Here is a 13,751-nt window from a genome sequence, read left to right as displayed (position 1 = left end):
TTGCCAAAAACAATCATGGTCATGGAAAAACCATGTTCTCCCATGACATATGTCATGGCACGTAACGGATGAGTGAAGAGGTTAAAATGGTTTAAAACAAGATTTGTGTATAAATGAACTTGATGTTGGTCAGCTTGGACTTGACGGGCCAGAGGGCCTGTTTCCCTTTAAGACTCTAACTTCTGGGAACTTGGGCATCGTCCATGAGCGAATGGAAAAATCCCAAAGTTGGGATCATTGTCAAGCTGTTCTACTTACAAGACTCTAACACAGGAGTGGAGTCGGGAGGTGAGGCAGGTACAGGCAGACAAAAACAAAAGGCAGATGGAACCAAGGGGGCCCAGGGAAGGGTGAACGTGATGACGTACTAAACAATGACAATGCGATAAGACCATAAGACATAGGAGCAGAATTATGCCATTTGGTCCATTGTATTTTTGCCACAAATTTAACAAATTTCACAACATTCTGGTGATATTAAACCTGATTTCCTCCACCATTCGATTATGGCTGATTTGTTATCCGTCTCAACCCCATTCACCAGACTTCTTCCTTTGATGCCCTGACTAATCAAGAACCTATCAAATTCTGCTCTAAATTTACCCAACAACTCGACCTCCAGAGTCATCTGTGGTAACGATAACAATGTGTAATTGATTAGCAGGAATACAGAAGCAACCAGATCTGGGATCTGAGAGCTGTAGCAACCATTAGGAGATCAGAAAAGGAAAGATGAATAAATTATTGAAGGATGCTCGTTTGCTGAATCCATTCATGACTGATTATGGAGACCCAAGAGAGAAGCGATTGATTATAATGGATTTTTTGGAATTTATGGGAATTATGGGTTGTGGAATGGTTCAGGAAGGATTTTAGGATAGGATCATGCAGTATCTGATTGGATGGAGGAGTAATCTGCAGTGGCAGAGAGGCACAACATGGCTTCAGTTTCACAAGAGATTCTGCAGATGCTGGAAATCCAGAGCAACACACACAAAACACTGAAGGAATTCAGCAGGCCAGGCAACATCTATGGAAATGAATAGTTGACACTTTGGGCTGAGACTCTTCGTGAAGATCTGAGGAAGGGTCTTGGCTCGAAATGTTGAATGTTTATTTCTTTCCAAAGAAGCCGCCTGATCTGCAGAGTTCCTCCAGCATTTTATGTGTGTTACTCCAGTTTGTGATTTTTTAAAGTGCTTTTCACAAATTAAGAGCAGCCCGAAGTGGCTTTGGAGCAAACTCCTCTCCAAATCAGAAACATTTTTCTGACGTCTGAGACATCCCTGAAGAACAAGGATGAGCTACCCTTGATGTGGTTAATGAGACCAGTGTGGGGACAACAGGCTCTTCCACTGGCGGGGCAGAAGATGTAGATGGTCGGCTAGGCTGTTCTAGGACCAGAGGGCACAGCCTCAGTAAAGAGATGTCTCTTTAGATGAGAGGGAATTTCTTTAGCCAGTGGAATACATTGCCACAAACGTCTGTGGAGGCCAAGTCATTGGGTATGTTTAAAGCCGAGGTTGAGAGGTTCTTGTTGAGTGAGGGCATTAGAAGTTACGGAGAGAAGGCAGGAGAATGGGATGGAGAGGGAAAATAAATTAGCCATGATGTAATGGCAAAAAAGAGTAGATGAGGTGAATGGCCAAATTCTGCTCCAGTTTCTTCCAACATCTCAAAAATATCTGGGTTGGTTGTCTAATTGGTTTATGGGTCTTATGGGTTTATGGCTAGTGTGTGAAGTGGTCTACTCCTTCTACTGGTTACACAAGGTTTCCTTGTGTTCCTGACACATGGTCGGACACTATCATGAATGTTGAGAATCAGAATCAGGCTTATTATTATGAATATACATTGTGAAAGTAGTTGTTTTGCAGCAGCAAGAAAGTGCAATTCGTAACGATTATGATAAGTTACAAAAGTACATCAGTAGTGCAAAGGACAAATTTCAAAATAGTGTTCACGTGTTCCTGGACCACTCAGAAATCTGGTATTGGTTCATTTAACTTTCCAGAAGATCTGGTGCGTGGTTGTCACCTATTGAGCTGCCACATACAGAAGGGAGTTCTTACCCAGACAGAGAAGCTCTTTTAGGGATGTAAATTAATAAAAATAGTCCAGGACTCTGTGGAGAATTCCCTCACTGTGGAAGAGATCCCATATTCTCAGAGAGTTTACTATTTACCATGCTTTGGCAGAATTCTGATGTTTTGAAGAAAGTTCTTCCACACTCTGAGATTTTAATCACCTTGGGAGATTTATCATACTCTGGCGGAAATGCAAAGCTTCGGAGAGAATTCCGACTCTCTTAGGAGAATTTCCACACTCAGGGAGATTTATCACGTTTCAGCAAAATTCCCACACTTTGGAGAATTTACATGATCTGATTGAATTCTTTGGGAGAATTCCCTCACTTTAAGGAATTTATAACCATATAACAATCACAGCACGGAAACAGGTCATCTTGGCCCTCCTAGTCCGTGCCGAACCCTTAATCTCACCTCGTCCCACCTACCCGCACTCAGCCCATAACCCTCCACTCCTTTCCTCCACCCCCTGAGAGATTTGCCACGTTTCAGCCAAATTCCCATGTTTTAGAGAGAATTTCTCTATGCTCTCCGGGAACGTAATCACCTTGGGAGATGTATCATACTCTGGCACAATTCCAATAATTTGGAGTGAATCCCTCCACCACCAAGAGAACTCCTACTCTATCACGAGGATTGACACACTCTGGGAGAATTCCCATGCTCCAAGACCATTTACACCCTCCCTACCCCGGAGATTTATCACGCTTTGGCAGATTTCCATTGCTTTGGAGAGAACTCCTCCACATTCCGTGTGAATTCCAACTCTCTCAGAGGAATTCCCACAGTGCTGGAGAGGTTTATCGCTATTTGGGAGACTTCCTCCTCCTGACAGAGCAAACAGAGCTTGGACAAGTGCCTGAATGTGCAAAAGGATCATTGTCAGAAGATGCCTTCTTCTTCAGCCCCTTATCTCTTCCACCTATCCCCTCCTGGCTTCTTTACCCCTCTCCCATCCATTTATTAAAACCCTCACCTGGCTCCACCTATCACCTGCCGGCTTGTACTCCTCACCCTCACCCCCCACCTTCTTATTCTAGATTCTTTCCTCTTCCTTTCCAGTTGTGACGAAGGGCCTCAGCATAAATGCTGACTGTTTCCCTCCTGACCTGCTGAGTTCCTCCAGCATTGTGTGGCCCTTCTTCAGCCCCACAACAGAGCAGAGTCATCGGTGATGACCTGGATTCTGAAAACCCACACGTCCCTCAACCGGGCTTTATTTACCTGTGCACAAGGTGAGGGGGCGCCACGTCAGCGCGACACTTGTATCGCTCGGGGCGTTGGGGGTTTGGAGTTCAATTCCAGCCTCTGGAGATAAGTTTGCACATTCCTTCCCACGGGTGCATAGGTTTCTTCTGGGTGTTCCTGCTTCCTCCCACAGTCCAAAGACGCACTGGTTAGTAGGTTAATTGGTCATTGTAAATTGCCCTGTGGTTAGGCTAGGGTTAAATCAGGGGGTTGCTGGAAGGACCTGTCCAATGCTGCATCTCCAAGTAAAATAAATAAACAAACAAACAGATAGATAAATAAATAAATAGCAAGGCTCTTTTCACCACACTGTTCTGAAGTCTGAACAAAGAATTGCCGTTTCTATACAGAATTGACTGACAGTTACGGATATTGATCAACTGGTAACCGTTCGCATGTTCAAATTCCATTCACGAGACAAGTGTTAAAAGTCAATGGAAACTACAAGCTGACGATAGACAACACTTCGAGGTTAGTAAAAGTAACTGTCCCTTCATTTGGTGTGTGTTCTGTGAGCCCTCCCAGTGCATCGTGATCTTGCCTCAGTAAGCCAAAATGGCTCCGAACCCTCTTGCACTACATATGATCTGCCATCTACCTTTGCCTGGACATTACTTTAACCCTTGCCTTGCCGCAATTTCCACCGCAGCCGATGTGACTTTTCTGTTGCCGTATGTGAACACACTGCCTCCTGATTCGGAGGAAAGAGAGCTGCCGTCTGCAACGACTGGAGTCTTAAAAAGGAGATCTAATACCTCCAGGAAAATGCATGAAGTCCCTACCTTCCGCCGCATTACAAGACTCTCTCGGTTTTCCGAGCCCGGACAACATCAACAGGAGTCATTATTCCTCAGTTACTGGAAGCAGCATTCCCCACCTTTCCACGGATCCGTTTCACCCTCTTGGACTTGTAAACATTGCATCAATCCAGCTGAGTCCTGCTTACTGACAGCACAGAAGTCACTCATCGTCCGGTGCACAACTGATTCTGTGAGAGGCCAGAAAGTACAACTGATAAATAAGTTTATTAATCTTGCATGAGTCTCATAGAGCATTACAGCACAGAACAGGCCATTTGGCCCACAATATTTTGCCAAACACTAAACCTACTCTGAGATCAATCACCACCATCGAGGACATGTTCAACAAGATGCCTCGAGAAGGTGGCATCGATCATTAAGGACCTTCACCACCCAGGACATGCCCTCTTCTTATTGCTACCATTATGGAGGAGGTACAGGAGCCTCAGGAGCCACATTCAATGTTTTAGGGACAACTTCTTCCCCTCTGCCACTAGATTTTTGAACAGACTGTGAACCTATGAATATTTCCTCAGTAGTCCTTTGTGATTATTTGAGTAACTGTCGCCTCCCTGTCAACTTGAACCAGTCTGGCCATTCTCTTCTCCCCTCTCTCAGTGACAAGGTGTTTCCGCCTACAGAACTGCCACTCACTGGACAATTCTGTTTCTCGCACCATTCTCTGTAAACTCTAGAGACGAGTGTGTGTGAAAAACCCTGGAGATCAACACTTTCTGAGATACTCAGACCACCCTGTCTGGCACCAACAATCATTTCACAGTCAAAGTCACTTACATCACCTTTCTTCCCCATTCTGGTGTTTGGTCTGAACAACAACCACACCTTCTTGACCATGTCTGCATGCTTTTATGCATTGAATTGCTGCCTCATGATTGGCTGATTAGATATTTGTATTAACAAGCAGGTGTACCTAATGAAGTGGCCACTGAGTGAATAATGAACTTGAGTTTGATTCTGATTCAGACCGAAAGCCTTTTGCAAGCATTTACTAATTTTGTGTATCACCATTTAATGTGACTTCATTTTTTCTCTTACGAATTCCATTTAAAAAAAACACTTCAGTTTAAGTTCTTCGGCTTCCATGTGAGATTTGACTTGTTGCCTCCGGATCAACAGTCCAAATCTTCGGCTGTTCATCTCACAATTCAGCCATAACACTGTCGCGGCCCGTTGAATAAGGATCTCTGCTATTAAACATCTCGAGAGATAAAGGGGGTAATGAACTATATTTGATCATAGTACAGCCACTTGTTTTCAATCGTGTTAAGGCCAAACCTCATAACAGTGGGCAGAAAGTGCTAACGTTGCGATGTTAGGCCGATTGACTGTTCATGCTCTTGGTGGTTAATGATTTACCGGCACATGGCTCTTGGAGATATCCACGGATTGCTTTGCTCCTTTAACCCTGCGTGTACCTACCAAACATCCACCACAGGGGCACAATGAGGTTTATTATCACTGACATATGTTGTGAAATATGCTGTTTCACTGAAACAGTACAATTCATAAAATATGCGAGTTACAACAATATTTTGTATGGGGTGTCCAAGGAGTGGCAGCACATCTGGTGAAGGGGCTTGTCGTGGCCATTCACCAACACTAAGCTCTTACCTGTGGCTCCAAGTTGCTGTTAGGCCCCGCCCTGGCACTCCGCTTCAACAGGCGGGCTGAGCCAGGTGAGGGTGGCCGGCAGCCTCATAACCCGGTGAGATAGGGTCACGCCTGTCCCGGCACGCGAAGTCGGCTGGACGAGATCCGACGGCCGGGAAGGTGGTACCCCGACGCTCTGTGAAGGGCGCGACGAGGCACAGAAGATGTCGTGGTCATCCACTGGAAACAAAGTAGGCCCCAGTTTGTGACACTTGTTCGTACCGCCAGACCCAGACTTGCGAGATCGAGAGAGTGGAACTGTCTCAGTGCATCGGATTTTCCACTTTAAAAACTCTCCCGCACAGCTTCCCTGTCATCATCGGACACGATGGACAACTTAGATAAATCCTGCAAAAAGACAGCGAAAATAGTGAGGTCGAGTTCGTGGTTTCAATGTCCGGTCAAAAATCTGATGGTGGAGGAGGAGAAGCTGTTCCTAAAACATTGCCTGTTCTACCTTGCACCTTACCTTCTTAAGGAGGACTGATTGGAGGACTGATTGGAGGACTGATTGGAGGACTGATTGGAGGACTGATTGGAGGACTGCGATGGTTAAAATGTGAGTCCGCTTAAAAAAGGAGGGCATGAAGTGCAAAGAATGAACGGGAATTAAAATGGCAGAAACACGCAAGACCCCCTGTGGTGAACTACATGTGCCTGTCTGGACGCGCCCCTCTGCTGACTGCTCCTGTGGCTCCTCCCACAGACCCCAGAATAAAGGCGATCGGAGGCACTGCTCCTCCCTCAGTCTCCAGGATGTTGTGTGGTGGCCGCTTGCTGCTTGAGCTTTCTTCCAGCCAATAAAAGCCTACCTTAACTCACGTCTCCGAGAGTTATTGATGGTGCATCACCCCCATCAACCAGGACTTGCCCCCTTCCCATTGCAGCCCTCAGGGAGAAGGTCCGGGAGTCTGACTACACACACTCCATGTTTTAGAGTCTGCCTTCAGATTTCTGAATGGACAACGATCCCTTGGACCTACCTCACTGTTGTTGTGCTCTCCTTTGCACTAGTTATTTAACTTATACAGATTGTGACCAGCATTCGGTCCACAATGACAGGTGAGAGAAGCTCATTTAGCTCCCCTGCCGGTTTTACAGCAACAAGCACAAAAAAAAACAGACCAGGTGCTAAGACCCGGGGGAGAACCCACTCAGTCACGTACAGACTAGGAAAGTGATTATTACACACCCTGGTTTCAGTCAGAGTGACCCACGAACATACAAGCCAAATACTGTATAACCCAAGCTAACATGTAACAATAAATGAACTTGAACATCCCACCATAACTCCACGAACGCAATTTAAAACAAGAACAATAAATAACGCTGAGCCATTGGGAATGCTGGGGTGAGCTGTCGACCATGCCCCTCCCCCAGCGCTGCAATATATACGTACAATACTATGCAAAAGTCTTAGACGCACGTATAGAAATCTGTAAAGTGAAGATGCTTTAAAAAGTAATGAAATGAGAAATTCCTAAACATTAAAAAATGACTATAAGGAGCAGGAAACAGTAAAAAGCTAAATCAAACCAATATTTTGTGTGACCACCCTTTGCCTTTAAAACAGGATCAATTCTTTAAGGTACACTCTTGAGCTGTTTTGTAAGAATATCAGCTGCTGGGTTGTCCCAAGCATTTTGGAGAACTTGCCACCGTTCTGTGCAGACTTTGGCTCTCTCACTTGCTCATGTCTCTCCAGGCAATCCCAGACAGCTTTCGTGATGTTGTGATCAGGGCTCTATGGAAGACATACCATCTATTCCAGAACTCCCAGTTCTTCTTTTCACTGAAGATGGTTCTTTATGACTTTGGCCGCATGTTTGGGGTCAGTGTCCTGCTACAGAGTGAAGTTGGGGCCAATCAGATGGTATTGCGCGATGGATGAGGACCTGCTTGTATTTCTCAGCATTGAGGATTCCGTTCCTCCTCACCAGATCACCAACCCCTTTTGCAGAAACGCAGCCCCAAACTTACAGAGAACCTTTGCCATACTTCACAGTTGGCTGCAGGCACTCATCCATGTAGCGCTTTCCAGCTCTGCCATGGGCAAATCGCCTCCTGTTTGAGCCAAAAGATTCAAATGTTGACTCATCAGTCCAGAGCACTTGTTCAGCATCTCAGTCCTTGTGTTTTGGTGCAGGGGTGAGCCTTTAGACTTTGTTTTTACTTCTGAATGGCTTTTTGGCTGCAACTCTTCCATGACGATCACTTCCGACAGGACTTCTCCAGACTTACGAGGTGTTGTGTGTTTAATATTTCAGTAATATTTGAGTAACCGCGTATATGCAGTATATTGTTTGATTAAGCATTCTTGTTCGTTTGAGTAATTCATTTCGGGTTATATGTATTGAAGTGAGGCTTGAATTGCACGTGTCATCACGTTACCACATGATACGTGCTCGCTTCACTGAAAGCAAACACGAAGTTAAGACTCGCACCTCCGACTCTCGAGTCTTCCTCTGAACTAGTTTAATGTTTGAATGTACAAGACAGCACATTGGAGACGAGGTATTTTTAGAATGAAGTCGAGACGACTCCTGACCGTTTGAAGTGTAATGAGACGTTCAAACTAAAAAAAAAGCAGCCCAGCACGTGTTCTTTGGAAGGGAAGACAAGATCGAGTTTTTGAAAAAATTAAGTAAATGGAAGAATTCATGGGTTCATAAAGAGTGAGTACTGGGTGATAATAATCATAAGACCATAACCATAAAACATAGAAGCAGAACTAGGCCATTTGGCCGATCGAGTCTGCTCCGCCATTCAATGCTTTTTCCCCTCCTCAGCCCCACTCCCCAGTCTTCTCCCCATAACCTTTGGCTTATCAAGAACCTATTGATCTCTGCCTTAAATACACCCAACAACCTGGCCTCCACGGCTGCCCGTGGTAACAAATTCCATAAACTCACCATCCTTTGGCTAAAGAAATTTTTCTGCATCTCTGTTTTAAATGGACACCCCTCTATCCTGAGACTGTGATCTCTTGTCTTTGACCCCCTCACATGGGAAACATCTTTTCCAAATCTGTTCTGTCTAGGCCTTTCATTATTCGAAAGGTTTCAATGTCTATGTCAATGTCTTGTGTCTATGTATGTGGCTAAATTGAAAAGGTTGTCTGAGCATTGTCAGTTTGGTAATCAGCTTAATGACACATTGAGAGATTGTTTAACTTTTGGAATCTTACATGAAAGCATTCAAAACGAACTCCTAACTGAAGCACAGCTTACATTTAAAAGAGCAGTTGAAATCACTATATCAGTAGAAACAGCAGACAGAGATGCAATTGAGTTGCATTCAGGAATGAAAGGGAGTGTACACCATATTGCAACCTCTAAGCAGAAATTGGCCTGGCTGAACAAATTATGCTACCATTGTAGCAGAGACTCACATATACCAAATCATTGCAGGTTTAATGGCAAAACTTGCAGAAAATGCAACAAAGTAGGACACACACCCGTGTCAAAAATAAGTGGACTGCACAGGGAGGAGAAAAAGATAAAAAATCAAGTTTGAGTTTCAAAATGAACATTGACCCACGTGCTGCTAGATGAGAGTGACATTGGCTGGGTAGTCTGCATATTTACAGTGTGAAAACCAGCAATGGACAAGCAATGTGGCTTTCTGCAGAAGTGAACGGCAAATTAATTAAAATAGGATTGGACACTGGTTCAGCAGTTTCAGGCATCCCACAGAATGAGTTTGGATGGCATTTCAAAGGCACTGAACTGAAGTCTGCCGGTATTCAAAGAACTTATACTGAAGGAAAGATAACTCCTGTGGGAATGGCATTCATAACAGTGAAATACAACAACAAGCAAGCCATGTTGAGCTGGTATGTGGTAAAAACAGGAAGGCCAGCATTGTGGGGGTGTGAGTGGTTGAGACAACTGCAACTTGATTGAAGATGCATGCCACATCCCCTGCAACGGCGCCGACCGAAAGCGTATTAAGAAAGATGATGCCACGACTCTCTCTGTGCTGAACACCATGAACCATTGCCTAACAGAGGACAAACAGGGGTTGGTGCCAACTTCTCTGCCTCTGGTTGGGAAGTACATTGGACTAAAGAAGGACCATGCTGCAAAGAGGAATCATGAAAGTGACAAAAGCTGTGGTCCGACTGCAACAGCTTTTGTAGGCAACGTATCTGAGAAAGCTTCTGATATGTTAATCAGTTACTTGCAAGATGTGGCATGGCTTTAAGCTGGAACAGAGTTCAGGAAAGTAGCGAGCGTTCGGCTTTTGTGAGAATAAAGAACCAGAATCTGCCCTGAGTGCACTCAGGTTATTGAATGAACTTCTAGTAGGAGACAAAAGCTGCTGGTGAAAGTAGATGCAAAGACCAAAGCCCAGCAGGATGAATGGAGGGCCAAAACAAAAGGAGTCAATCAGATGCAAAACAGAGGATTCATCCGAAGGTGTTGTGGATGAAGAAACCAAGAGGAGAGATCAGATTGTAAAGGGAGTGATAGAAGGATTAATAAGAGAATCCTCCAGTGAACTAGATGCACCATCCCAAGATCAGGATGCACAAGCTAAAAGGAGGAAAAGGAAGGAGAGGAAAGGTGCCCAGAGCTGTCAGAACCACTTCCTGCAGTCTCAGAGTCCACTCTGCAACCACCACGGAGGAGGCCCCAGAACCTCAGATTGTTTTCACAGCCAGGCAGAGTGACCCCCTTGTTTGAAAAGACATTATTGCACAAGACTAAGAAACCCTCCACAACAATTAAATCTTCAGGCCTGAATGGGACAAGTTAAGATTTACTATGCTGTGGATGTCAGTATTTGGTAGTTGTATTATATAGTATACTGTATATATAGTTGAGATGCATTTTCTATTGAGTTTGAGTTATTAGCTAAGCAGGGAGGAGTGTTGTGTGTTTAATATTTGAGTGACTTTGTATATATATTGGTTGATTAAGCATTCTAGTTTGTTTAAGTAATTCAGTACTGGTTACATGTATAAATACGTGAATTGTGTGCATCATCACTCTATCATGTGACACATAGGTGCCTCACTTAAAGTAAACCCAAAATTAGACTCTCATTTTGGACTCCTGTGTCTTCCTTTAAATTTGCTTAATGTTCTGATTTTAGAAAACATAGCAACTTGGGCTCCAAGTTTGTGTTTGTGGCAATGAATTCCAGATTCACCACCCTCTGGCTAAGGAAATCACTCCTCGTCCCTCTTTGAAACGGGCATCCTTCTATTCTGTCCTCTGCCCCCCCCCCCCCACCATAGGAAACATCCTCTCCACGTCCACTCTGTCCAAGCCTTTCAATATTTGATAGCTTTCAATGTGATGCCTCCTCATTCTTCTAAACTCCAGCGAGTACAGGTCCACTTTGCTAAAAGTGATGAGTTATTTAGTAAAACAGCAAATGCTGGTAATGCTCAGCAGGTAACTTGATGATGATCTGTTTCTCTTTTCACACCTGCTGACTGACCTGCTGAGTGTTTCCAGCATTTTGTTTCTACCTTAGATTTCCAGCATCTGCAGTGGTTTGAATTTCAAACGCTTTGTGTCTGAGTCCATTCAACCAAAAGAGAACAATAGGAGCAGGAGTAGGCCATTCAGCCCCTCAAGCCTGACTTGCCATTCAACGTGATCATGGCTGTTCCCAGATCAGATTCCAGTTCATTTATTTATCACATACACATTGAAACATACAGCAAAATGTGTTGTTTGTGTTCACAACCAACTCTCACGGGGGGCAGCCTGCAAGTGTCGCCACCAATGTTCCCTCGAGGTGTGCGCACGTGCATGCACACACACCTTTTGCTACCAGTGCACAAAGGAATTTAAACTGCGCACGAAAGGTTGTCACCCTCTGCCCTGTTGCCATATTAAGTTTATTTCACGATCATACACAATCGCATTTCCTTTTCAAGTTTCTGATGTGATGGTGTTGACAACGTGGAGTTTGCGATGATCTGTCTGCAGGTTTTAGAACCGGCTTATTTATACTGCTTTTGTTGGAGAAATTATTCAGTGGGCCCACGTTATTGTCACTGGGCAAAAAATTACACAGCACAAGATTTTTGTGCACACTGGTCATTAGGAATTAGAGGGAATGTTGATCACCACATTCCGATACCAACATCGCGTACCCACAATGCTCGGCAGAGCAACACAGAACACAGCAAGCAACAAAACAACAGCCGGACAAGCTCCATTCCTCCCTCCCACTGGACAAACACAGTCCTCCAGGGCACCCGGCCTCCAGTGTTCACTGGACTTGCAGGTTTGCAGACACCAGGCCTTTGACTTCGCCAGTTAACTCAGAGACTCAGGGCTCTGGACATTGGGCTTTGACACTCACGCGTCTTCCGATCAACCCTCGTGCCTCAATCTTTGGTATCGACCTCAGGACGACGCATGAGGAGCCGGAACGTCAGGCCTCGACCTCCAGATGAGGATCTGTCGCAGGGCTCAATTCCTGTACTGTACCAATCCCCTGTTGGCCTCAATCCTCTGATCTTTGGGAAAGGTACTGCCTCCTCTTTAAATACCCCAAGTGATCCAGCCACCGGATTTCAGAACATTCCATGAGCACTACCTTGTTATTCATTTTACACATCATTTATTTATTTTTGTAATTTATTGTTCCTCTGCCTTTGGACTCTACTGCTGCCAGAAAACAATAAATTTTATGTTGGAGTTCGGAGTTCAATTCCAGCATCATCTGTAAGGAATCCGCACGTCCCCTCCATAGCTGTATGGGTACTCCACGGTTTCCTTCCTCACTCCAAAGATGTACTGGGTGGGCTAATTGGTTGTTGTAAATTGTTTCATGATTAGGCTAGGATTAAATCAGGGTTGTGGGTGGTGGTGGGGTGGGAGGGGCCTATTCCATGCTGTGCCTCTAAATAAATAAACAAACATTTTAGGGATAATAATGCATATCTCATTGTTATTCTGACTCATTGTCTCCCTTACACCCCTCAATAAAATAGGGATGTTTCTCAGATTTCTGTTAAGTTTTCCCTCTTCCCCCTGCTCTCATTTTCAATTTCCCATTCTGGCTCCCTTTTTACCCCTTCTCTTCTTCTCACCTGCCCATCATCTCCCTCTAGTTCCCCTCCTCATTCTCTTACTCCCATGGTGCACTGTCCTCTCCTATCAGATTCATTCTTCTTCAGGCCTTTATCTCTTCAACATATCCCCTCTCAGCTCCTTACTTCAGTTCCCCCACCCACCCACTTTCCCCCTCACCCAGTTCCACCTTTAACCTGCCAGCTTGTATTCTTTCCCCTACTCACCTCCTTATTCTGGATTCTGCCTCCTTCCTTTCCGGTCCCAATGAAAAGGCTTGTCCTGAAATGTCGACTGTTTATTCCTCTCCAATGACGCTACCTGACCTGCTGAGTTCCTCCAGCATTTTATGTGCGTTGCTCGCTAGGGCAGTTTGTAGAAAACTCTAAACCCACCCCCCCCCACCAAATTCGGCCAAGTTATTGGCCGGTAGGACTTTTCAAGATCTCAAGAAACAGCATTCACATCACGACCTGTCAGGCTGCTAATTGGGCTACAAAACTCCGCTGCTTCACGCTGAGCTTGACACAGTTGACCCAGGGTGAAATCAACATGAAGCCTATTATAAGCACAAGAGATTCTGCAGCAGATATTGGAAATCCCAAGCAACACACACAAAATGCTGGAGGAGCTCAGCAGGTCAGGCAGCATCTGTGGGGATGGGGGGAAAGTGAACATTTATGTATGAAATGTTGGTGAGGCCGAATTTGTGTATTGTGTGTAGTTCTGGTCACCTACCTATAGGAAAGATTGAAGGAGTACAGAAAAATTTTACAGAGATGCGGCCAGGACTTGAGGACCTGAGTTATAGGGAAATGTTGAAAAGGTGAGGACTTTACTCCCTGAAGCACAGGACGATGAGGGGAGATCAAGTCAAGTCAAGTCAAGTTTATTGTCATTTAACT

The sequence above is a fragment of the Hypanus sabinus genome, chromosome 27 (genome assembly GCF_030144855.1).
Source record: "Hypanus sabinus isolate sHypSab1 chromosome 27, sHypSab1.hap1, whole genome shotgun sequence".
NCBI lineage: Eukaryota > Metazoa > Chordata > Chondrichthyes > Myliobatiformes > Dasyatidae > Hypanus > Hypanus sabinus.
Note: the sequence above shows the minus strand (reverse complement) of the source record.